The sequence below is a fragment of the Dendrobates tinctorius genome, unplaced genomic scaffold, assembly GCF_039654945.1.
Source record: "Dendrobates tinctorius isolate UK_male_01 unplaced genomic scaffold, ASM3965494v1 ptg000015l, whole genome shotgun sequence".
Classification (NCBI taxonomy): Eukaryota; Metazoa; Chordata; class Amphibia; order Anura; family Dendrobatidae; genus Dendrobates; species Dendrobates tinctorius.
The window spans coordinates 18221162-18248636 of record NW_027361683.1 but is presented as its reverse complement, the minus strand read 5'-3'; the positions used below and the strand labels follow the sequence as shown (position 1 = coordinate 18248636).

The window sequence follows — 27475 nt, the reverse complement described above, 5'->3', positions numbered from 1 at the left end:
TCCCAAAAATTAAATCCTCTGTACTCCAAAAAGGCATTTCGATCCTTTGACATACAGGGAATTCTCCCTCAAGATCCGGAACACAGTCCGAATATGTTCCACAAGAGAATCCCAATCCTTGGAGAAGATCAAAATATCATCCAGATAGATAATCAAAAATTTATCGACAAAGTCTCGGAAAATATCGTTCATGAAGCACTGGAAGACAGAAGGGGCATTAGTGAGCCCAAAAGGCATCACCAGGTACTCAAAATGTCCCTCTGGAGTATTAAACGCCGTCTTCCATTCATCCCCATGCTTAATGCGGATAAGATTATATGCCCCCCTGAGGTCAAGCTTGGTAAACCAGCAAGCACCTTTAACTCTAGAGAATAGATCCGAAATCAGGGGTAACGGATACTGATATTTAACAGTAATTTTGTCGAGGGCACGATAATCAATACAAGGCCTTAATGAACCATCCTTTTTGGCCACGAAAAAAAAACCGGCACCTAAGGGTGAAGAGGATGGTCTAATATGACCCTTCTCCAACGCCTCCTCAATATAGGATCGCATAGCCTCATGCTCGGGTACAGATAAATTGAAGAGCCGACCCTTGGGAAATTTACACCCCGGGCTCAGTTCAATTGCACAGTCATAACTCCTATGAGGAGGCAAAGACGCAGACTCATTCTCACTAAATACATCATAAAAGTCCGCCAAATAGTCAGGAACATCATGCGACTGAGGAGAGGTGGAAAAAAACGGAGCGTCACTAAAGGCACACCGACAACCCCAACTCACAACAGACACAAATTTCCAATCCAAAACTGGATTATGAATTTGTAACCAGGGAAACCCCAGAACAATGGTATCATGCAGATTATGCAACACCAAAAATCTGCAATTTTCTTGATGGTCTGGGGCGACCCGCATTACCACCTGGGTCCAAAACTGAGGTTTATTTTTCGCCAAAGGATTTAGCATCAATCCCCCTCAAAGGGATAGGCGTCTGCAGAGGTGTCATCGGAAATCCACGTTTAGCAAAATCTAAGTCCATTAGGTTTAGGGCTGCTCCCGAATCCACAAAAGCCTTGGCGGAAAATGTGGACAGGGAGCAGATCAGAGTAATTGCCAGAAGAAACTTAGGTTGAACACCACCAACAGAAAAAGTGTGTGTAAAGCGTTTCTCTGGTTTAGGACAGACAGAAATAATATGCGAGGCATCTCCACAGAAAAAACACAGCTTATTACGCCTTCTGAACTCCTGACGCTGCTCCCTGGACAAAACTCTATCACATTGCATAGGTTCAGACACCTGTTCAACTGGTGGCAACACCTCTCGTGCAATCCTGCGTTCACGCAAACGCCGATCAACCTGAATGGCTAATGACATAGAATCGTCCAGACCAGAGGGAACAGGAAATCCCACCATAGTATCTTTTACAGCTTCTGACAAACCCTTCCGAAAGAGAGCAGCCAAAGCATTATCATTCCAGGTAGTAAGGACTGCCCACTTTCGGAATTTTTGACAGTACAATTCTGCAGAATCTCGACCCTAGTTCAATGCCAACAGGGTCTTTTCAGCCTGATCAATAGCATTAGGTTCATCATACAACAACCCCAAGACTTGAAAAAATGCGCTCACATTATTCAGAATAGGATCATCAGGTTTCAAAGAAAACGCCCAATCCTGGGGATCGCCACGCAGCAAAGAGATGACAATTTTAACCTGCTGCGCGGAGCTCCCTGACGAGTTAGGCTTCAAGGCAAAAAATAATTTACAATTATTTTTGAAATTCAAAAATTTAGACTGATCCCCAAAAAATACATCAGGTGTGGGAATCTTTGGTTCAGCAGCATGTGAATGAGCAAGGTAGGCGGAAATTCCCCGCACTTCCGCAGCGAGCTGCTCCACACGATCAGACAAATGCTTTATCTCCATTGAGAGAAAAAAAAAAAAAATTCCCCCTACGGCCTCAGAGATATAGAGGAAGAAATATACACTTTTTTTTTTTTTTTTTATACACAATTCCTTCCTGCTATTGAGTACCCTAGGATCTGCGGTATGGCGGGTGATTCTGTTATGAATGAGTCACCGTAGGAGGCACACACAAAAATAGAATCTACGTCCAGAAAACCAGAGAAGTTGGCCGCTATCAGATTGCAGACCCCTGAACCTATCAACACAACTAGCAGTAACCGTGGGGGGTTCCTACGGTGCCCTAGACCCCTCGATCACAGCCGGAGCGCTAGATAGCCTAAAGACAGGAAAGGGAAATCTAAACGGCCCCAGAGCAGACCCCAAAGAAATAGGCAGCCCCCAACATATAATGACGGTGAAGCAAGGTAAAAAAACACTCACACAGATAGAAAGATAGACTGAGCAAATGATGGGGCCCAAACTAACTAAATAGGACAGGAAAGGACGGTTGCTGTCTGCAATCTGCAAAAACCCTTTAAAAGACAATGGCCAACAGACTGATATGAAAAAAGACCCTGAAGACGCTAGGCTTCAAAAATACTATATCAGTACTCAGGTCTTTTCTGAAGACAGAGCAAAAAGGAATTCAGCTCACCCCAGCAGGGAATGGAAGAACTCCAGAAAAAGAAAGCAAAACAAGGTCAAAACACAAATGCAAAAACTGAGCAGAAAACTTAGCTTTAGAGGAGCAGGACTTCAGACTGGTCTCTGCAGCCTTATATCCAGTCCATAACTCCACTCAGCCAGTCATCCTCATTAAGCTCAGATGCTTGATAATCAGGCTCACTACCTTCCTTCACCAGAAGAGGGAGTTCACCAGACCTCAGGAGCAAAGGGGAAAATTAACTCACAACAGTGGTGGTAATATGGTGTCTGGGCATGGTGTGGTGGTATTTGTCCCTTTGGATGTGATATTATTGGCCATTTTAAAAATTGAAAAATAAATAAAAAATATACCTAAATTGTATTGGATATGTTAGCAAATGTTTAATAGGTTAGAGCAGAGTAGGGCCCAGCCAAAAGAGTCTACCTTGTGGTGGCAGATTTAAAAAATCTTTTGGCCATAACAAGAGCTGCTGGCTATGTGTATGATCTGGAGATGGGAACTGTTAATGTGTGATTGGTGAGAAGTGGAGTTTTTCCAAGAGAGAGCGGTGGGGCTGTGGACAGTTCGAGGGGTGGAGGGCGGGGCTGTGGACAGTTCGAGGGGTGGAGGGCGGGGCTGTGGACAGTTCGAGGGGTGGAGGGCGGGGCTGTGGACAGTTCGAGGGGTGGAGGGCGGGACTGGGGTGGAGCCTGGGCGGAGTGTCAAGGGGGCCCCAAAAATTTTGCCAGTATGGGGCCCCAAAATTCCTAGTGGCAGCCCTGCTGACACACTACGTCAGGTTGGTGTGTGTGGTGTAGTGTACATCAGGTTGGTGTGTGGTGTAGTGTACGTCAGGTTGGTGTGTGTGGTGTAGTGTATAGCACACATACTCACCAAACTGACGTACACTAGGCCACACACACCAACCTGACACACTACGTCAGGTTGATGTGTGTGGTGTAGTGTACATCAGGTTGGTGTGTGGTGTAGTATACGTCAGGTTGGTGTGTGTGATGCAGTGTACAGCACACATACTCACCAACCTGATGTACACTAGTCCACACACACTAACCTGATGTACACTACACCACACACACCAACCTGATACACAACGTCAGGTTGGTGTGTGTGGTGTAGTGTACATCAGGTTGGTGTGTGGTGTAGTGTATGTCAGGTTGGTGTGTGTGGTGTAGTGTACAGCACACATACTCACCAACCTGACGTACACTAGGCCACACACACCAACCTGATGTACACTACGTCACACACAGGGGCGTATCCAGGGGGGGGCAGCCGGGGCAGTTGCCCCGGGCGCAGCCGGCAGGGGGCGCAGTCCGGGCTGCCTAATGCAGCGGTCCGCAGTGTCCTCCCTGGCGGCTGCGTTCTGCCGCCCCCCTGGCCTGAGAGTCGGCGGTTCTCTGTGTCAGCTGTCAAGCTGACAGCTGGCGCAGAGAAGGTGCGCGTGCCGGCTCCCAGGGAACAATTGTACTGGCGTCTGTATAGACGCCAGTACAATTGCAGCTCTGACCGCCGGGCCAGAGCGACGTCAGCAGCGTGACATGTCACGTGATCACGCTGCTGACGTCACTCCCCGGCGCCCAGAGTGCTCAGTGGACGCTCAGTGCTGGTGGTAAGTGTGCTCCAATGTGGAGCTGAAGAAACCACCGAAGATGGGGGGTGTTAATGTGTAGTGGGGTTAATGAGTGGGGATGGGGTTAATGCGTGGGGGGGTTAATGAGTGGAGATGAGGTTAATGTGGGGATGGGGGTTACTGTGTGGGGGGGTTAAAGAGTGGGGATAGGGTTAATGGATGGGGGTTAATGTGTGAGGATGGGGGTTACTGTGTGGGGGGGTTAAAGAGTGGGGATGGGGGTTACTGTGTGGGGGGTTAAAGAGTAGGGATGGGGGTTACTGTGTGGTGGGGGTTAATGAGTGGGGATGGTGGTTAATGTGTGGGGGGTTAAAGAGTGGGGATGGGGGTTAATGTGTGGGGGGTTAATGAGTGGGGATGGGGGTTATTGAGTGGGGGGTTAATGAGTGGGGATGGAATTAATTTGTGGAGGGTTAATGAGTGGGGATGGAATTAATGTCTGGGGGGTTAATGAGTGGGGATGGGGGTTAATGTGTGGGGGATTTGGAGTGGGGGGGTACATAATGTGTTGGGGGATTTGGGAGTATGGACGGGGGGATGGAATTAATGAGTGGGTATGGGGGTTATTGTTTGGGGGGATTAATGAGTAGGGATGGGGTTAATATGTGGGGGATTTGGAGTGGGGGGTACATAATGTGTGGGGGGATTTGGGAGTGAGGATGGGGGTTATTTAATGTGTGGGGGATTTGGAGTGGGGATGGGGTTAATGAGTGGGGATGTGGTTAATGTGTGGGGGATTTGGAGTGGGGGGTACATAATGTGTGGGGGGGATATTTAATGTGTGTGAGGGATTTGGAGTGTGGATGGGGGGTTACTTAATGTGTGTGAGGGATTTGGAGTGTGGATGGGGGGGATTTAATGTGTGTGGGGAGATTTGAGGACACAAAATGAAGAGTATGTATGAGGAAACAGTATGGGGGTTGGGTGCAGACAGTATGGGGAGCGAACGAGTTAATGTATGTGGACACAGTATGGGGAGTCAGGGGTATGTGTGAGCAGACAGTATAGAGAGTGAGGGGGTAAATATATGATGAGACAGTATGTTGAACAGAGGGATGTTAGAGGAGGGAGGGGAATAGTGTGAGGCGACAGTATATTGCAGATATTTTTATTTAGGAGCATTATAATGACACTTCTATCTTTAAGGGCATCGTGTGGAGATTTGCTGCAGAAGACCGGAGAAGATAGAAGTCTGCAGAGGCCGCTGTGGATGAGAAAACTCATCATGGGGTCTGGACAAGAAGAAGAAAAGGAGAACGACTCCAGAGACGACATCTATAAGGTACCTGGATGTAAATATTATTTGTGATACTGACTAATTCTCATGTTTTTATTTGTTAGCAACATTAAAGGGGTTGTCCAGGTTTGCACGGAGTCTGCAGTCATTCTATGTGACTGCAGACTTCTGAATTCTCACAGTGCTCACTGAAAGCTGTTAGGATTCTCTCATGCTGGTAATTTACATACATGCGGTCACATGCTGACTAGACATGTGTGGCCTCACTCAATGAAAATGAACGGAGCGAGGCCGGGCACGTCTAGTTGGAATGTGGCCAGAAGTATACAAATCACATACTTGTGCTGACATGACTGTACATCGGCAAGGGAAAATCCTAAATGTGTGCAGTGCATTCGTTGTGAGAATTCGGAAGCTGCAATGTCAGGATTCAGCTCTGCAGGTTCCAGTGTCATCACACGGACACTTCACTCATATGCGATTTTCATACTTGACAACGAGCTTCTCTTCCTGCTTACAGTTTTTTACTGAACATTGAGAGCATTGGGGGGGGGGTCGCCGAACCAAATTCTTGCCTCGGGTGCCAGGAAGCCTAGATACGCCTCTGGTCACACACACCAACCTGACACACTACGTCAGGTTGGTGTGTGTGGTGTAGTGTACATCAGGTTGGCGTGTGGTGTAGGGTAGTGTACGTCAGGTTGGTGTGTGTGGTGTAGTATACACCACACACACCAACCTGACATACACTACAACACACACACACACCAACGTGACATACACTACACCACACACACCAACCTGACGTAATGTCAGGTTATTGTGTGTGGCGTAGTATACGCCAGGTTGGTGTGTGTGGTGCAGTGTACGTCAGGTTGGTGTGTGTGGTGTTGTGTATGTCAGCCTAGTGTGGGTGAGTTCTGTCGTGGAATGTCTGGATGTGTTTAGTCCGTGGACGTGTGATGAATTCTGAAGCATTCATTCAAACACAGTCCAGGTTGGTCAGGACACGTTTCACATTGGAAACGAGTCGCTTTTCTTGTCCCCCTTTTATAGTGCACCCGGCACCTTTTTCTTGTTATCCCCTCACTGGGAAAATGTTGCCCTGGTACCATACGGGAAACTTGAGTTCCAGGGGTGCTGGGGCGCGCTCCGTCCTCCTCTCCAAAAATCATGGCCTTTATCACCGCCTCCTGGAACTTAAGGAGGGAGTGGTTCTGGCCTGCACATCGTGATAGCACGCATGCGTTATACAGTGCCATTTGTACGAGGTGCACAGCCAGTTTTTTGTACCACACCTTTGCCTTCCGCATGGCACTATAGGGTTGGAGGACTTGATCAGAAAGATCAACTCCCCCCATGTGATGGTTGTACTCCAGGACACAGTCCGGTTTGTGGACCGGTGCTGGGGTACCTCGAACGGTGGTGGCCGTGGTGCCGGGACCATGGATTGTGGTCAAGACAAAGACGTCTCTTTTGTCTTTGAACTTGACCACAAGCATGTTGCCGCTACATTGGGCTCGGCTCTCACCCTTTCGGAGAGGCTGCTCAATTAGCGGCAAAGAGAGACCCCTCTGGTTTCTGTGCACAGTAACGCAAGCGACGGTAGCTCTGGCAGAGAGGGATTGAAATAGTGTGATGCTTGTATAAAAGTTATCAACGTACAGATGGTAACCTTTATCAAGCATTGGGTGGACCAAATCCCACACTATTTTCCCACTCACCCCCAAAGCAAGTGGACATTCTGGGGGCTGGATCCTACTGTCCTTTCCTTGGTAAACTCTAAAGCTGAGAGTGTACCCTGAGGTACTCTCACACAGCTTGTAGAGTTTTATCCCATACCTCGCCCTTTTGCTGGGCAGGTATTGACGGAACTGAAGCCTCCCTTTGAAGTGGATGAGGGATTCATCCACACAAATTTCCCTTTCGGGAATATACACTTCAGCAAACTTGTTGCTGAAGTGTTCGATGAGCGGCCGAATTTTGAACAGTCTATCAAAATTCGGGTCATCGCGGGGAACGCTTTCAGTGTTGTCCCTGAAATGGAGAAATTTATGAATCGCCTCAAAACGTTTGCGAAACATAACCATGCCAAATACTGGAGTTTGATATAAAATATCGGTACACCAGTATTGGTGAATTTCTGGTTTCTTCACAATCCCCATGTGAAGGACCAGTCCCCAATATTTAATCATTTCTACAGAGTCCACGGGACTCCAAGTAGAGAATGAAGAAATTGGGTGTTCGGCCAAAAATTGCTGGGCATACAAGTTTGTTTGCTCCACCATGAGACTGACGATTGACTCAGAAAAAAAGACTTTGAAAAAGTCTATTCCCCTGAAGTTGGCAGTCTCAAACTGGATTCCTGATTGGGGAACGAAGTCAGGAATCCGTGGAGCAAGGGAAAGGAGTCCAGGAGGGAGCACTAGTGCTAGGTTGGGCGTGACTAGCACTAGGTTGGGGGAAACTCACACTTGACTGTGGGACTTCCTCCAAGGTACCCAACTCTTCCTCTAAGGCCTCTGACTCTTCCTCCCTGGGCTCCGGACAATTTCTCGTCTTGCGACATCTTGGTGGTGGCAAGTCTGTGTCGCTGGAAGAGGAAGAGTGGGAGGTATAGAGAAAGGTGGGGTCCTCCTCACTATCAGTTTCGGAGGCAATAATTTCATATGCCTCCTCAACTGAGTAGACTCTTTGTGACTGGGATGACTGGGATGAGCGGGACATTGTGTGTGGTGTGTACGTGTGTAAAAAAGCTTTATTATAGTGTGCGTGGGCGTGTGTATGTGCGAGTGTTTGGTGAAAAACTTTCTACTGCAGGATGGGGCTGTCAGGCGTGGGCTGAGGCTGGGGCTGTCAGGCACGGGCTGTCAGGCGCGGGCGGGGGCTGTCGGGTGGTGGCTGTCAGGTGCGGGTGAGGGCAGTCAGGCACGGGCGAGGGCAGTCAGGCGTGGGCTAGGGCAGTCAGGCGCAGGCGAGGGCAGTCAGGCACAGGCGAGGGCAGTCAGGCACAGGCGAGGGCAGTCAGGCACAGGCGAGGGCAGTCAGGCGCAGGCAAGGGCAGTCAGGCGCAGGCAAGGGCAGTCAGGCGCAGGCAAGGGCAGTCAGGCGTGGGCAAGGACAGACAGGCGCGGGCGAGACAGGAAGGGGCTGAGGAGATGCAGCAGCAGATGGAGATAGAGCCGGCAGTAGCAGCAGGTAATCAGGAGGTGATCAGCGGGGCAGTGGGTGAACAAGGGGGCAGGGGGTGATCACTGGGGGGTGATCATCAGGGGAGGATGGGGCTATCAGTCGTGGGGGGGCAGGAGGGGAGTAGAGGACCAGCTACAGATGGATCCGGCAGCAGCAGGTGATCAGGGGGGCACGGGGTGATCAGGGGGGCACGGGGTGATTGAGGTAATCACTGGGGGGGTGATCACCAGGGGAGGATGGAGCTGTCAGGCGCGGGGGAGGCAGGAGGGGAGCAGAGGACGAGCTGTTTATGGAGCTGGCAGCAGCAGTAGGTGATCAGGGGGTGATCAGGGAGTGATTAGGGGGGCACGGGATGATCAGGGGGGCACGGGGTGGTTGGGGTGATCACTGGGGGGGTGATCACCAGAGGAGGATTGGGCTGTCAGGTGCGGGGGGAGCAGGAAGGTAGCAGAGGACCAGCTGTAGATGAAGCCGGCAGCAGGTGATCAGGGGGGCACGGGGTGATCAGGGGGTGATTGGAGTGATCACCAGGGGAGGATGGGGCTGTCAGGTGCGGTTGGGGGCAGGAGGGGAGCAGAGGACCAGCAAAAGATGCAGATGGCAGCAGCAGGTGACTGGGGAGGGCAGGGGGTGATTAGGGGGTGATCAGGGGGTGATCACAAGGGGAGGAGGAGAGAAAGTGGAGCGGTCAGGCGCAGGGGGGGCAGGAGGGAGGAGGGGAGCAAATGCAGCAGGTGATTAGGGGGGCAGGTGGTGATCACCCGTTCAGGTAGTGATCGGGGGGGCAGGGGGGAGAGAGCGGAGGTCGGGGGAGTGGAGGACAGGAGGGGGGAGTACCTGTACTCAGCACACAGCAGTGGTGGTGCTAGCAGCGGCGGCGGCAGCGATCGCGGGCTCTGTGGGGCAGGTCAGCGGTCAGGCACCTCGCTCCTCAGCTTCCACAGATGGGATGAAGCTGAGGAGCGAGGCAGACATTGTTTTCCTCCGCCCCTCCACATCTGATTGGAGGGCTAGCGTCACATGGATGCTAGCTCCAATCAGATCTGAGGGGGGTGACAAAAAGGTCACCAGGAGTGATCGTAGACCCGGGGGGGCTAAGCCACCCCCCTGGGGTCAAGTATAGGTCCCCCTGTACCTGCGTGCCGGGTGACCTTTCATTCACCCGGCCCACAGGAGGGCGATCATTCTGTGACACAGGGTATGCGTCACAGGTCGGATTGGCACCGACTTTCATGACGCATACGCTGTGTCACAGGTCGGGAAGGGGTTAATTTTTCCACTAATTGAGCTTTTTGGTTGCTTGTTTTTTGTGGGACAAGATGGCGTTTTCATCATCAGAACCATTTTTATTTCTATTTGACTTTTTGATTGCGTTTTATTCCACTTTTTGTTCTGGGGTATGATGAAAAAGCAACATTTTTTGCTCTTTTTTTATTTTTTTGTTCGATAAAGAAATCTATAGTCCCATAGCAAATCCAGTGTGTGGGGTACCTAAATGGCACTAAACAGAGCCAATAAGTGCTGTAAAGTGTAGCTAAACGTAAAAATATTCTGACATCCCAAAACTACATGCCCCAAATACTTTTCACAAAATGACTTATTAGGAAAAGCCATAGTTTTTTTATATAGTTTCTACAAGTAGAAATTTATTTTTTTAACTTTATTTCCCACAAAAAAAAATATTTTACGTTAGGTGCATGCTATCATTCCTGGCGTGACAAAAAGGCATAGATAGAATAATGTTTTAAAGTGACTTTAATAGATCCGACAATAGTGTAAGGGCTCATCCCCATTTGCGATTAAAAAAACAGTCTGATTTCTGGACTGTAAAAAAGGGAGGAGTGCTATGCGAGTGTCATGCGATTTCTATGCGATTTTTAATCTTTCCATCCGTTTTACATCCGTATGCAATGTTTTTTTTTTTCTCACCAACTATTTTTCTACAGTCATTTACAGGACCATTTACAGTGTTCTATGCCACAGAATGGTAATGTATCCGTTTAAAATGGATGGAAACGGATGGTTCGTTTTTGGTCCGTTTTTTAATCGCACCCATTGACTTGCATTGGCAAAAATCGCAGCAAATCGCAGCATGCTGCGATTTTTTTCTCAGTCCGATTTCGGATGGGAAAACAATCGCAAGTGAGATGTCACCCATTGACTATCATTGGTTAGAGTACAATCTGATTGCACTCGTCCGATTTTCTCTCCAGTGAGTATGAGCCCTAACAGACATTATCTGATGTTTCAACCTGAAAGGACTTTCTCAAGGATATCTGTAGTACATATTATGTCACATTATGGACTCACATATATCACTGTATTTTGTACTACAGATATCCTTGACAAAGACATTAAGGGTGAAAACATTGGATAATATATGTTCAACTATTGTTGGATCCATTAATATCACTTTGAACCATTATTTCAGTGGAGCTGGGCATATATCTCTAACATGTGCCGGCAAGTTACACCAAATTTATTGTGCCATATATTTGACTTAATTTGCCCATGTTACTGTTAAATAGGCACATACATTGTTTGACACAACTAATAAATCCTCCAAATATATCCCCAAGAGGGCAAATTTACAGTGGAAACTTGTATGTATTTAATTTTTCCACTCTAGTTGCACATAGTTGCAGTACGGCTTCCTGCGGTGGCATAAGTCACAGTCAAAGTTTTTCTGCTTCTATGTCCCATCAGATAGGCCATGCGCAAGGTTTATCTGCTTCTGCGTCCCATCAGATATGCCATGCGCAAGGTTTATCTGCTTCTACATCCCATCAGATATTCCATGTCCAAGGTTTATCTGCTTCTACGTCCCATCAGATATGCCATGCGCAAGGTTTATCTGCTTCTACGTTCCATCAGATATGCCATGCACGAGGTTTATCTGCTTCTACGTCCCATCAGATATGCCATGCGCAAGGTTTATCTGCTTCTACGTTCCATCAGATATGCCATGCGCAAGGTTTATCTGCTTCTACGTCCCATCAGATATGCCATGCGTAAGGTTTATCTGCGCCTACGTCCCATCAGATATGCCATGCGCAAGGTTTATCAGCTTCTACGTTCCATCAGATATGCCATGCGCAAGGTTTATCTGATTTCACGTCCCATCAGATATGCCATGCGCAAGGTTTATGTTCTTCTATGTCCTTTCAGATATGTCATGCTCAGACCACCGGGCCATAAATGTACTAGTTTACAGCCTAGGACCAGGTTATACAGTGGGGAAAAAAGTATTTAGTCAGCCACCAATTGTGCAAGTTCTCCCACTTAAAAAAAAAAAATGAGAGGCCTGTAATTGACATCATAGGTAGACCACAACCATGAGAGTCAAAATGAGAAAACAAATCCAGAAAATCACCTTGTCTGATTTGGCAAGATTTATTTTGCAAATTATGGTGGAAAATAAGTATTTAGTCACCTAAAAACATGCAAGATTTCTGGCTCTCACAGTCCTGTAACTTCTTCTTTAAGAGGCTTCTCTGTCCTCCACTCATTACCTGTTGTAACACCTGTGCCCGTACGTCCACGGGGTCCCCATCGGGGTCGCCACTCTCACTCAGCTCCCCGACACTCTGCCCCTGTCTCTGGTCTCTTCCCTGCTCCTGCTTCCATCTGCGTGGCCAGCAGATCCCCAGGTATGATGCTGAGGTCACGTGCGCGCTCCCAGTCTCTTAAAGAGATAGCGCTCATTTTTCAAAATATGCTGTTAACCAATGGTATCTTTGTGTGTGCTATTTCTGGCCCCTCTGCCATTGAGAGGGCACTGGAGCAACAAGTGTTTCCTGTTGCTAGTTTCCGGTTTAGTGTTCTGACGTGCCTGTGATCTGTTGTGCTTTTCCAGTGTCCTGCCAGTATTCAACTAATACTGTTTGTCTTCTCAGACTGTCAGCAGCTTGCTACTCCATCCCCGGGACTATACCAGTGCTGCCTGTGCAAGTTTCATCCTGCTCCGCCGTCCGTCACTCCGTTACCCACGGTGACGTCAGTATTGCAAGAGCCAGCTCTGCCCCTTCCAGCCGCTTTCCATCTGTTAAGTTTTACACTACCTATTATCCCTGTTTTGCACCAGCTGGGCCAGCTTCCACGTGTACGGAGTCTAACTGGAGGTAGCACCTGTGTCCCTCGGACATTCCATTCTGATCCTGTTTGAGGGGGTCTTACTACAGGTGTCTGGGGTTCGCATAGTCACACCCCCTTCAGAGCCCCCCGGATCGTGGTCCCGTGGTTCCACAAAAATATCAATAAACGAACGTGCACTTCAACATCTGTGCCTCCGCTTTTGTTCGTTACAGATTGCTCCGGCCATGGAACCCACTGGGTCCCAAGCATCTCCAGCTGCAGAGATGTGTCAAGAGGTTACTCGTCTAAGAGACCAGCAGGACAAGATCACGACCTATCTGCGCAATTTGTCTACACTATTCGCTGATATCCTCGGTCCCTCCTGTCCTGACCACCGGCTTCCAGGCTCCCTGTTTTACGGCAGGTAAAGGACTTCGTCTGGTGGCTCCCACACACTTTGATGGCAATCCCGCTCATTGTCAGGGGTTCATTAATCAATGCTCACTGCACTTTGAACTCCTGGGGCATATGTTTGCTTCTGAACGGGCCAAGGTGGGCTTCATTATGTCGCACCTCGCCGGGAAGGCCCTCGCATTGGCTGAATCTGTTGTGGGAGAGAGGGGATCCTCTGGATAATAACCTTCAGCCTTTCCTAGAGGCGTTTCGCAGGACCTTCGTTGAGCCGGGTCGATCTTTCTCGACAGCCTCATCGCTCCTTTGTCTATGCCAGGAGAATCTCACAGTGGTTCAGTACACAGTTCATTTCCGGACCATTTCTTTGGAGTTATCCTGGAATGATGAGGCTTTGGTGGCTACCTTCTGGGAAGGTTTTTCTGGGAGAATAAAAGACCAGCTGGCGGGTCGAGATACTCCTTCAACTGTGAATGACCTGATATCCCTCGCAACCCGGATCGATCTTCGATTCCAAGAATTTTCCAGGGAATCTAAGCGGGAGAAGAGACTTTATTGACTGGTTCCTAGTCTTCGGGGACCATCTACTTCCCCGTCCCCAACCTCTCTTCCTGAAGCTATGCAAGTGGATCAAGTGAGCTTGGCTAATCAGCGCCAGGAGGCGCACCGCTCGGAAGGGAGCTGTTACTACTGTGGCAGCTCTGAACATCGGATCTGCTTCTGTCCCGAGAGGCTGGGAAACTCCAGAGCCTAGGGTCGGTAGGAGAGGCTTCCCTGGGTAAGAATCATCTCTCTCCATCTCTGCAAATGACTGTCACTGTGTCCTTCGGCACAGTTAAATTTTCGGAACTTTGCCACCTGGATTCTGGAGCCGCCAGAAATCTCATCCAGCAAGCGGTTGTGGACCGTTACCAGATTCCAGTCCAGCGCCTTCCAAATCCGTTGCGGGTGACTTCCGTGGATGGCAAACCATTGACCGAGCCCATTCGGTTCCAGTCTGAGCCAGTGGAACTTTGGGTAGGTCTAACACAATCTGAAAGAATCTGTTTTTATGCTTTGCCTGGTTTGTCTCACCCCTTGCTTCTAGGTTTACCTTGGCTCCAAACGCATGAACCTGTCTTAAATTGGAGGACTGGAGAAGTTCTGCGCTGGGGAGATTCCTGCTCCGATTAATGTATCACTCCCATCCATCCTGTTCCTCCTCCAGTTCAGCCAACTGCCCTACTGAGTTTACCATCCTCTCACTGAGCCTTCTCTGATGTCTTTGGGAGAAAGGAAGTAGAGAGACTACCTCCACACAGGTCGTATGACTGTCCCATTGATCTGCTTCCCGGAACATCTCCCCCCTCGGGTCCAAATCTATCCTCTATCCCATGCAGAGACCCAGGCTATATCAGACTACATCCAGGAGAACCTGACTAGAGGATTTATCCGGAAATCTGCTTCTCCGGCAGGGGCAGGATTCTTCTTCATTAAGAAAAAGGACGGATCTTTACGGCCCTGTATTGATTACAGGGGGTTAAACGAGATTACGGTAAAGAATAGATATCCATTACCACTTATTTCAGAGCAGATTGATTGTCTCCAAGGGGCCAAGATCTTCACCAAACTAGATCTTAGAGGGACCTACAATCTGATTCATATACGTCAAGGAGATGAATGGAAAACAGCCTTCAACCCTCGAGATGAATACTATGAATATCTGGTAATGCCATTTGGCCTCAGTAATGCACCCGCGGTCTTCCAGAAGTTTGTAAATTATATTTTTAGAGATCACCTCTACTCATGTGATGTGGTTTACTTAGATGACATCTTGATTTACTCTGCAGACTTCCGCCAGGTCTTATAAAGGCTCAGGGATAACAGGCTGTACGCCAAGTTTGAGAAATGCATCTTCGAATAATCCTCCCTGCCTTTTCTCGGTTACATAGTCTCGTCCACAGGTCTAAAGATGGATCAAGAGAAGTTGTCCGCCATCCTCAAGTGGCCTAGCCCGGCCGGGCTTAAAGCAATACAACAGTTTCTGGAATTTGCCAACTATTACCGTCAATTTATTCCACACTTCTCTACTCGAGTGGCACCCATCTCAGCTCTAACTTGGAAAGGCGTTAATCCCAAGGATTGGATCCCAGAGGCGGAAGAGGCCTTTAATTCATTGAAGGAAGCCTTCTCTTCCGCGCCCGTTCTCCATCGACCGGACTGTGATAAACAATTTTTTTCTCAAGGTAGATGCTTCCTCCATAGTCGCTGGAGCGGTTCTCTCTCAAAAATCATCTACTGGTTGTATGGTGTCTTGTGGTTTTTTTCAAAGGTTTTTTCCACTTCTGAAAGGAACTATTCTGTTGGAGATTGGGAGTTGTTGGCAATCAAGTTGGCACTGCAGGAATGGCAACACCTCCTCGAGGGAGCAGTCAATCAGGTTGTCATATTCACCGATCATAAAAACCTTGCTTATCTCCAGTCTGCACAGAGGTTGAATCCCCGCCAGGCCAGGTGGGCCTCGTTTTCTGCTCGATTTAATTTTGTTCTTCATTTTCACCAGCTGATATGAATGTTAAGGCGATGCACTCTCCAGAGCTTTCCTGACCCCCGACTTAGAGGAAGAACCTCAACATATTTCCTCGATTCGTCCAGGTTAGTGCCAGTAGCCTCTGTCAATCTTTCTCGGCTTCCTCCAGGAAAAACTCTTGTGCCAACTTCGGACAGGAATCATGTCCTTCGGTGGGGTCACTCTTCCAAGTTGGGTCATCATGCTGGTCCGAAAAAGACTGCAACTTATCTCCCATTACTACTGGTGGCCTACCATGGGCAAAGAAATCCTGGAGTAGGTCACAGCCTACCCTTCGTGTGCCCGTAATAAAACTGCGAAACGCTTGTCGTCCAGGCAGCTCCTGCCACTTCCTTTAACTTCTGCTCCCTGGAAGCACATCGTGATGGACTTTATTACGGATCTTCCCATCTCTTCTGGCTGCTTCGCTGTCTGGGTTGTGGTAGATCGATTTTCGAAAATGGCTCACTTCGTTCCTCTGTCTGGTCTTTCATCTGCTCCTGAGCTTGCTGACAACTTCATACAGTCCATCTTCCGTCTCCATGGGTTTCCTCTCCACATTGTGTCCAACACGAACGTCTAGTTCACCTCGAAGTTTTGGAGATCGGTCTGTAAACTATTGAAGGTGGAACTGAAATTTTCTTCTGCTTACCATCCTCAGTCCAATGGGCAAGTGGAGAGGACCAGTCAAATCTTGTCCGGTTTCCTGCGTCATGTCGTCAATGTGCATCATGATGACTGGGTCATATTACTGCCCTGGGCAGAGTTTTCCTATAATAATCAAGTCAGTGAATCCTCTGGAAGGACTCCCTTCCAGATTGTATTTGGACTTCAACCCGGAATCCCTCTTTCCATCTCTGAGCCCTCAGGTGTCCCTGCAGCTGACACCTTTGCAGAGGAATTTTCTAAAGTGTGGAGTGATACCAAGTCCGCCTTGGAAAAAGCTTCACTACATATGAAGAGACATGCGGACAAAAGACGCCTGGATGCTCCAATCTTTTGACCTGGAGACTTATCTCCTCCAAGTACATCTGCCTGAAGATGCCCTCCTTCAAATTGGGTCCCCGCTTCATTGGTCCCTTTGAAGTCTTAAAACGAATTAACGCAGTCTCGTATAAATTGAAATTACCTGCTTCTTTATGTGTACCTGACTCTTTCCATGTTTCCCTCCTCAAACCTGTAGTTTTGAGCTCCTTCTTTAAGGACTCGGGTACCACTTCTGATCACGTCAGTGAGGAAGATGTCTTTGAGTTAGAAAATATTTTGGCCACATAGAGAGTAAGGGGTAAGACCTACTTCTTGGTGGATTGGAAGGGCTTCGTTCCGGTGGAGAGGTTATGGGAGCCTAAAGAGAACATCCAGGCCCCTCTCCTACTGGAGAGATTTTATGCAGGCTTGAAAAAGAGGGGGCGTAAAGAGGGGGATACTGTAACACCCATGCCCGAACCTCCGCGGGGTCCCCGTCGAGGTCCCTGTTCTCACTCTGCTCCCCGCCGCTGTGCCTCTGCCTCTGGTCTCTCCCCTGCTCCTGCTTCCTGGCGCACGGCCAGCAGATGCTGAGGTCGTACGCGCGCTCTCCCGGTCTCTTAAAGAGACAGCGTTCATTTTTCAAAATATGCTGTTAACCAATGGTATCCTTTCTGGCCCCTCTGCCATAGAGAGGGCGCCGGAGCAACAAGTGTTTCCTGTTGCTAGTTTCCGGTTTAATGTTCTGACATGCCTGTGATCTGTTGTGCTTTTCCAGTGTCCTGCCAGTATACAGCTAATACTGTTTGCCTTCTCAGATAATCAGTGGCTTGCTACTTAATCCCCGGGACGATACCAGTGCTGCCTGTGCAAATTCCATCCTGCTCAGCCGTCCGTCACTCCGTTACCCACGGTGATGTCAGTACTGCCAGAGCAAGTTCTGTCCCGTCCAGCCCCTTCCCGCCTGTCAAGTTCTACTCTACCTGTTATCCCTGGTTGTGCACCAGTTCCGCTTAGCCAGCTTTCACGTGTCCAGGGTCTAACTGGAGGTAGCACCTGTGTCCCTCGGACATTCCAATCTGATACTGTTTGAGGGGGTCTTACTACGGGTGTCTGGAGTTCGCATAGTCATTCCACCTTTGGAGCCCCCCGGAACGTGGTCCCATGGTCCCAATAAACGAACATGCACTTAAACATCTGTGCCGCCGCTTCTGTTCGCCGCTTCGTAGTAATGTCACCTGTTTGAACTTATTATCAGGTTAAAAGACACCTGTCCACAACCTCAAACAGTCACATTCCAAACTCCACTACGGTGAAGATCAAAGAGCTGTTGAAGGACACCAGAAACAAAATTGCAGCCCTGCATCAGACTGGGAAGGCTGAATCTGCAATAGGCAAGCAGCTTGGTGTGATGAAATCAACTGTGGGAGCAATAAAAAAAAATGGAAGACATACAAGACCACTCCACTAATAATCTCCCTCGATCTGGGGCTCCACGCAAGATCTCACCCCGTGAGGTCAAAATGATCACAAGTACAGTAAGCAAAAATCCCAGAACCACACGGGGGACCTAGTGAATGACCTGCATAGAGCTGGGACCACCGTAAGAAAGGCTACCATCAGTAACACACCACGCCGCCAGGAACTCAGATCCTGCAGTGCCAGACATGTCCCCCTGCTTAAGCCAGTACATGTCCGGGCCCGTCTGAAGTTTGCTAGAGAGCATTTGGATTATCCATAAGAGTATTTGGAGAATGTCATATGGTCTGGTGAAACCAAAGTAGAACTGTTTGGTAGAAGCAAAACTCGTCGTATTTGGAGGAGACAGAATGCTGAGTTGCATCCAAAGAACACCATAAATATTGTGAAGCATAGGGGTGACAACATCATGCTTTGGGGCTGTTTGTCTGCAAAGGGGCCAGGACGACTGATCCATGCAGGGCCGGATTAAGGTTGGTGGGGGCCCCTGGGCAGAAAAACTGGTGGGGGCCCCCATATCATTAACATTTTAGCCATAACAGTAGAGCGCGAACTGTAGCACTCAGATGTACAATCTAATCTTATCCTCTTGTTCTGCAACATTCAGATTTACAGAACTACAATAGAGATACAGTCCAGGATAACTCAAAGCAGTCCAATTATAGACAGAAAGAGTTACTCACATTTTTTTTATTGAACCCAATGTTAAGACAGCCAAGGAATAATAAAAATGCAGAAAGGGAAAGTTTTCACCGGCAGCAATTGTTGCTAACTACTGTATAACAATATGCTCTCTATTGTATTATCTCCGGAGTACAGCTCCCCCCCCCCACGCAAGGGTATACAGCTCTTGCCCCCTACAAGGGTATACAGGCAGCTTCCCCCCATGGGAATACAACTCCCCTCAACGGGTATACAGCTCTTGCCCCCTACAAGGGTATACAGGCAGCTGTCCCCCCCCCCAAGGTTATACAGTTCTCCAATGTTTCGTCTTTATACAGTTCCCTCCTCCAGGTATACAGGCCCAAATGTACAGCTCCCCTCTCGCGCATACAGCTCCCCCGATCAATATATAGCTAGCTGGAGCCTGGAGGCAAGGGGGTTAATCACCGTGGCGCTGCAGAGTTGATTGGCGGGTACACAGCAGGCGGCGGGCGCACAATGCTCGTGAACGCGGCGAGCAGGCAGAGGAGATCCACAGGACAGGAGGCGTGACAGGAGAGGAGGCGTGACAGAAAGAAAGAACAGAGAAAAAAGAAAACAGAGAAAGAAAGAACAGAGAGAGAGAAAGAAAGAATGGAAAGAAAGAACAGAGAAAGAAAGAAGAAAGAACAGAGAGAGAGAGAGAGAAAAAAAAAGAAAGATTAGAGAGATAAAGAAACAGAGATAGAAAGATTCTATAAAGATACTATAGCAGCCCGGCTCCCACTGTAGTGCCCACCTGAGCCTCCCGATGCAGGAAATATAACGATCCGCTCACATGGCCGACATCCCCAAGTTCAAGGCGATCCTGCTGTCCGCGCTGTTGGAGGAGGACATGGTGATGGATCTGAAGCATTCCCTAAAGTGCCTCCATGGTTCCGTCACAATCTCCTCCCGAAATTACCTAATTTCCGGTCAGCTTTTAGCACGTCACTTCCGGTGGAACGTCACATGCGAATTTTAAAGTGCTCCTCGGGGCTCCGCCGTGTACTCCTGTGTCCGCACGAAAAGTAAGCTCCCAGCCGGGGCAGTATCTCTCTCAAAATCGGGACTGTCTCGCTGGGAGGTTTGAATGCTCCCCACCATACACCTTGTACACGTATGGCACCGCATACATCATACACACACGGTTCCGCTTTTTATGCCTCATACACACGGCTCCGTTCTGTACACCTTGCATACACACACTGCTCAACTCAGTACACACATGGCTCCACTCCGCAAACCTCGTACACATGCGGTTCCGCTCCACACACCTTGCACACACGCAGCTCCGCTCCATACACACACGTGGGGCTCAGCTCCGTACACGTGCGGCTCCGCTCAGTACACCTCACACACTCGCGGCTCTGCTCCGTACACCTCATACACACACCCACGGCTCCGCTCCGTACACCTTGTACACACAGGTCTCTGCTATATCCACCCTGTAAACCCTCCCTGACCCCACACAAACTTCACCTCATCCAGGACGATGAGAACCAGCACAGACAGCAGAGTCCTGCATAAACCAAGGGCTGATACTGGGTACTGGGGGAACATTATACTGTGTGGGGGATGGCAGTACTGTGGGAATATTATAATGTGTGAATATTATACTGTGTGGGGTTGACTGTAGTGGGGAACATTATACTGTATGTGGGGGGATGGTGATACTGTGGGAACATTAAACTGTATGTGGGGACGTGATACTGTGGGAAAATTCTACTGTATGTGGGGACAGGAAAGGGACATTGCAATATGTGTTTTGTTACTTCCTGTTTTCCATACTTGAGTCACATGTACAAGGAACAAAATGCTATGATTCTTAGAAAGTGACAACAAAAAAGCACCAAGATAGTCTCAGCTCTGAAAAGGTTACTGCCCCCTCTGCCCAGTAATGGGGAATCTCCAGCACCTACCTCCACATGCAGAGCCGCACTCCACATAGAGAATAATGGAGCCACCAGCACCAACCTCCACCCGCAGAGCCGCACTCCACATAGAGAATAATGGGGCCTCCAGCACTGACCTCCACCCACAGAGCCGAGCTCCACATAGAGAATAATGGAGCCTCCAGCACCGACCTCCACCCGCACTCCACATAGAGAATAATGGAGCCTCCGGCACTGACCTCCACCCGCAGAGCCGCACTCCACATAGAGAATAATGGAGCCTCCAGCACCGACCTCCACCCGCAGAGCCGCACTCCACATAGAGAATAATGGAGCCTCCAGCACCGACCTCCACCCGCTGAGCCACACTCCACATGGAGGCTCCATTATTCTCTAGCACCTACCTCCACCCGCAGAGCCGCACTCCACATACATGGCTGCTCTCAGTGCTCTGTGCACAGGACCTGTGATGAGGTCACAGGAGAGGAGGAAACAGGGGTCACATGATCGCAGGCCCTGATACCTTACCTCCTGTGATCTCATCACAAGCCTTTGCACGCTACCAGCAGCATCAGCGTTCACGCTACTTGTAGATGCTGCTGGTAGCAGAGCACATAATGCCGCCCCCACGGTCACTCACTTTTAGGTGGGGAGAAGATGGAGTGCCATTGCAGCAGCCAGCAGGAATGTGGTGGGGGCCCCCTTAGAAGCTCTTGTGGTGGGGGCCCCGGGGCTGAAGCCCCGCCTGCCCTGCCTATAATCCGGCCCTGGATCCATGTACATGAAAGATTGAATGGGGCAGTGTATCGTGAAATTTTGAGTACAAACCTCCTTCCATCAGCAAGGGCATTGAAGATGAAAGTTGATGAGTCTTTCAGCGTGATAATGATCCCAAGCACACCGCCAGGGCAATGAAGGAGTGGCATCGTAAGAAGCATATGAAGGTCCTGGAGTGGCCTAGCCAGTCTCTAGATCTGAACCCCATAGAAAACCATTGGAGGGATTTGAAAGTCCGTGTTGCCCACAGACAGGCCCAAAACATCATTGCTCTAACGGAGATCTGCACCGAGGAATGGGATAACATACCACCAACAGTGTGTGACAACTTTGTGAAGACTTACAGAAAACATTTGACCTCTGTCATTGCCAACAAAGGATATATAACAAAATATTGAGATGAACTTTTGTTAATGACCAAATACTTATTTTCCACCATAATTTGTAAAATAAATCTTGCCAAATCAGACAAGGTGATTTTCTGGATGTGTTTTCTCATTTTGACTCTCATAGTTGTGGTCTACCTATGATGTCAATTACAGGCCTCTCTCGTCTTTTAAGTGGGAGAACTTGCACAATTGGTGGCTGACTAAATACTTTTTTTCCCCACTGTAGAGGTAAAGCAGATTTCTGAATGTCCTTCCACTGAAGAACTCTAGAAAGTCATCAGTTTAGTAAAGCTTGGTAGTAGGCAGAGAATTGCTATTATCAAATGCTCAAAGGCCAAACGGGGATATGTGTACCCTATGGGCATGCAGATCGTGCTGTCATTCATGCTGACGTGTCATTCTTCACAGGTCTGAACAATGTGCGAGCTGCTGACATGTGTTAACATTGTGTGCACTTATTTTGGCAGAAGACTTCTCAGACGTGTTCCGACAGGCTTGGTACAAATATACAAGGAGAGTGAAGCAGAAGTTAACAGTGCGCTGTTGTTATTATTAGAATCTGTTTTTGTAACCAATTTTTTACCTCTTTCTATCTACATTATATTTTTCCCTGTATGTAAAATAATTAGAAGCAGAATAAAGAAACAATGTGTTTATTTCCAATTATTATATTTTGCAGAACCATAACACTAATTTTAATGGATACTGGTTGCACTTTTTTCATAGTGACGTATATAAAAAAAATCACCGTCACTTTTCTTTTTTTCATAAATCAATAGTACAAGTGAAAATGAGAAACTTTGTAATATATCTGAAGAATATCTGTTCATTTTTCTTCCTGTACGGTTCATTCTTAAAATTCTAGACAGGGAATAGAAGATGACAGTTTGTGCTCTTAACGTTCTATGGAAAAGTGTAACTGTTATTTCAGGAGGACTTACAGCAGAATGTCTCTGGATGCCTCTAACTTCTCCCCCCTACTCTCTATAGAATTATATGAGCACCAACTGTCATCTTTCTGAGTAATGGGAAAGTATGTCTTCACTGAATACAAATTTTACCCAGGAATTGAGAATTTTGAAAATGAAAGATCGGTAAAGGAGGAGAAAGAAGCAGATTTATGTGATAAGATGTTTGCAAAGTGGCTTATTTTCATGTGTACTATTGAGTTCTGAAATAAAAATTAAAATGAAGGTTACTTTTTAGGCAAGATTGAACTATGCAAGAACAAAAAGTGGAAAATGTGAGATAGTTGTGAGAAAAGAAGTAATAAGGGACAACTTCTTATTTTTACTTATGTCTTATGCATTGGTTATATAGCACCATCATAGACTGCAGCGCTTTACAGACATTACCATCACTGTCCCCATTTGGGCTCACAATTTAAATTCCCCATCATTATGTCTTTGGAGTGTAGGAGAGAACCAGAGAATCCCGAGGAAACCCTTCAAACACGGGGAGGACATACAAACTCCTTGCTCGTGTTCTTGATGGGATTTGAGACCAGGACCACAGCGCTTCAAGGCTGTAGTGCTATCCACTGAGCCACCATTCAGATCAGTTGCTATTACTGCAGAAAGTGCTAGATCAGAAGAGATTTGAAAAAAAGATCAGCATTCGGAAAATGAGGAGGTGCCCGTAAGAAAAATCCTAACGTAGTCCAAGAAACGGCACTTTTGTTAAAGATTCAGTTGGTTTATAAAAAAAAAAAAAAAACCACAAGAAATTTGTAAATATATTGGATAATAGGACTTTTTAGGAAATGTTCGGGAACTTCCAGTACTGTAGACAATGAGGTTTCTGTGTTTCCTTTTTAGCAAAATAGAAAAGAGGCGTCAAGATGACCATACAATGAGTGCAACTATCCCCATAGTCCCCATAGTTTCTGAACACTAAAGCGTGAGAGATGGCTGAGGGCCACAAGAATGTCATCACGGGCTGCGTGTGGCCCCTGGGCTGCAGGTTGTGCATTCTGCATTAAATATTCTCATGACTTTTTTTGTTGCCCACAACATAAATTACCTTCATTAAGAGCTTTTGAGTTTCCCACCCCCAGTAAGGGGGCTGCATTTTATCTGCAGCTTTACGAATGCTGATGCTAGTGGATTAGGGAATATGGTTTTTGATCATTTTATCGGAAGAAAATAGGTTTCCCTTGTGAAATCACAAACGCAGCCCAACCTAATTTCATAAACTGTCATACAGCATAAATTACATAATATGTTTTCTATAATATGTTTTTAAGGAAGTAAAAAATATTCCTAATTGCTTTTTGGGAACATGTTGTAATCATAACATAATGATATGTTATGGCAAATAAACTCACCCTTTTTCTTGCACAAATTTATCAGATTAAAAACTGTGAAGTTTTAACTGTTTTTTCAACTGGTATACCAATAAATAACTCCTTTCCTGACAAAAGCAGTCTTAACCTTTGTACCAATCCATTTTGCTGTCATGTAGCAGAAACCTTAATATTATTTATTTTTTATAGATGTATTTTTTATAGATGTAGTTGTATAAGGTTTACTTTTTTCCAGTATTGGTTGTTTTGTGGCGAATATTCCTTATTAAAGAGGACCTTTCCCCAAATTTGTAAAGTGGAGCTGGACACACAATGTAAAATAGTGGCTGCAGAGCGGACCTGCATTTTTTAATGAATTGGTGAATGATGGATAGTGTCAGGGAGTGTTTATTTCAATAAAGTATTTTTGTGTGTCTTGTTTCTTTTTACATACTGGGTTAGTAATAGGGATGTTTGATACCTGTATGTTACTAACACCAGGGCTTGATGTCAGCTATGTTTTTGTACAATTCACAGCTGACATCAACCCCAATTACCATTACCCCGATGGCCAACACACCAGGGCAATCGGAAAGAGCCAAGGCAAAGCACCTGAATTGGCGCATCTAATGTGATGCGCCACTTCTGGGGCGGCTGATGGTATTTTTAGGATGAGAAGGGCCTGAGGCAGAGACAGATATTTTTCATGAATGCACTGGACTAAACTGGTGCAATAGGTGTATCCTTATAGTGTTGTTAGTGTCCAAATGGTACAATGTTTGAGTGCCATTCTGGCTACCAGTGATACCATCCCGCAGCTGCATTATGCTGCTCTTCTGCTCTTACATAGGACATAATATTAAACTCATAGATCTGTTTTAACATAATTCTCTTATCAAGCAATGTATTATAAAACAGCAAGGACATAACTAAAAGTGACTAAACTGGTAAAAACTTCATCTTAAGGTCAAACATCGAGATCATTGCTTCCTCATTACGTGAGTAACTTCCGCTGTCTCCATAATAAAGCTTTTCTTTTATAATGAAATGAAAACAAACATACGTTTTCTGCAATGCACTAACCACAGTTCTTGAGGCTTGTAAAAAGGATGTCATAAAATATGTCAGAGACAGAAGGTTTCTGAAAGACTTTCTTGCAAGACCAATTTTTACTCGTTATCTCCCATTTTTGCTTGATAATCCTTGAAAAATCCATTATGATTCATGGAAATAATATGGAAAACACTGGCACGACCGTATAAACTGTTCATGTGTATTATTGCTGTATACAGAGAGAGTATGTCTCTTCAAGATGTTTTCAAACTTTAATCATGATAATAGAGAATTATTAAAAAATATTCCGGGAGTGCATCCCGGGACAAACAGGCCATAATGTTTGATTTGACTTGACACTTGCTGGACATTTGGTAAGGCTAATTTCACTCTTCTGATATTGATAGTGCGAATATGGACCTCAATGTCCATACCGACTGCGGGTCTGCTGGTTCGACGCTCAACAGCCTCAAATATGCTTAAGAAGCTATTGTGTTTGAGTCAGGAGATCTTCTACTCATCTGTGCATCACAGTTCCATACTCAGAATGTGAATGTCATGAGTGTCAAACCGTCTTCATTCAGAATTCAGAAAATGGTGCTTTCAAACCGCACAAAGTGTCAGTAAAGGTGTTGTCCACTACTAGGACAACCTCTTCTGATTCCCCATGTTTGGCCCCGATAAATTAAAAACACCTCCACTCACCCTCTGTGCCAGCGCCGTTACAGTGTTGTCGGTACTTGTGTTTCGGGGCTCATGAGGTTTTCTGACATGTGAGTCCTGCACCAACTCAGCTCTGGCATCACTGTTTACTCCTTCGGACATATAAGTAATCAAGAGGAAGTGGGAGCTGCACTGGCCACACAAACAAATGCTTGGGACAGACATGGGGTATCAGAAGTGTTTCTCAAAGTAATGAATAACAGCTTTAACCCGATCCGACATTGGGCATAATAGTATGTCGATGTCGGACTCCCCCTGATTGCTGCGGGCTCCGGCGCTGAGTCCACACCTTTCAGGGCACATGTCAGCTGATATATACAGCTGACATGTGCCCGCAACAGCCGAGGGTGGAATCTTGATCCTCCCGTGGCTATTAACTAGTTAAATGCCGCTGTCAATCTCTGACAGCGACATTTAACACGAAGGAATCAGTGCATTCCGTAACGCGTAGGACAGCTTTTTTGGCCCCCTGTGTCTTCCTTAGCCCGTGACGTCACGCAACATCCTGCAGCATCTCTGCACCTTGCCGGCTTGATTCTGAACGCGGCACTTGGACTGAACACAAGCGGGCGCTGGCATCTTATATCACGGGCGTCTGTCACCGGCCGGGACAGCGTCCTATTTGTATCTCCTGCAGCACTTCACCACCTGGAGAATTTAACTGTGAACGGAGGTATTGAGCTTTTTTCATATAAAGTAGGATTACCCAACTTTTCTCACAGGACCTTCCTTTTAAAGCAACCACCTTTCCTTTTAGCTCTGAAAAGAGGACCATCCAGCTTTCCCTATATTACCTTCTTTATAGGCTACCTTCCTTTAAAGGCTACTACTAATCTATTCAGTCTCAGAACTCACATTAAGGTAACTCTTTATTAGCAGGATCACCCAGCTTTTCTCACAGGACCTTCCTTAAAAGGTAACCACTTTTCTTTTCAGCTCTGAGAAGAGGACTATCCAGCTTTCCCTATAGGACCTTCTTTACAGGCTACCATGTAAAGGCTACCATTTATCCATTCAGTCTCAGAACTCACATTAAGGTAACCCTTTATTGGCAGGATCACCCAGCTTTTCCTACAGGACCTTCTTTAAATGTAACCACCTTTCTTTTGAGCTCTGAAAAGAGGATCATCCAGCTTTCCCTATAGGACCTTTCTCTAAAGGCTACTACTCATCTATTCAGTTTCAGAACTCATACCAAGGTAACCCTTTATTGCCGCTTATTTTTATTACTAAGCTTTTTATTACGAAGCCTTTTATTATCATATAGCTGATAGCATTTTTCTAGTTATTTTTTAATTTTAGGGTACATTTATAGCGCAAGTTCTAAACTATACATTTTTTAATTGTTTTTATTGGACAAACTAGTTGGTTTTGTCTTGTAACCTGCAGCTTTGTACCTTTAATTGCGCTTAGCGCCCTTAACTCCTTATTTTATTTTGACATTTAACACATGCCTAATTCGTGTAGGAAATCCTGCCAATCAGTGACCCCGTCACTTGAACGCTGGTCACTGATGAGTCAGCATGACAACCAGAGGTCTCTTGCAGACCTCTATGGTTGTCTTTG

The 27475-nt window shown here is 47.0% G+C and overlaps 1 long non-coding RNA gene across 1 annotated transcript in view; it reads right to left on the bottom strand.

Annotated features, from left to right (window-relative positions):
- LOC141075483 (uncharacterized) overlaps positions 1–27475 on the bottom strand; it is a 101754-nt gene that overhangs the window by 73305 nt on the left and 974 nt on the right. The window lies entirely within an intron of this gene.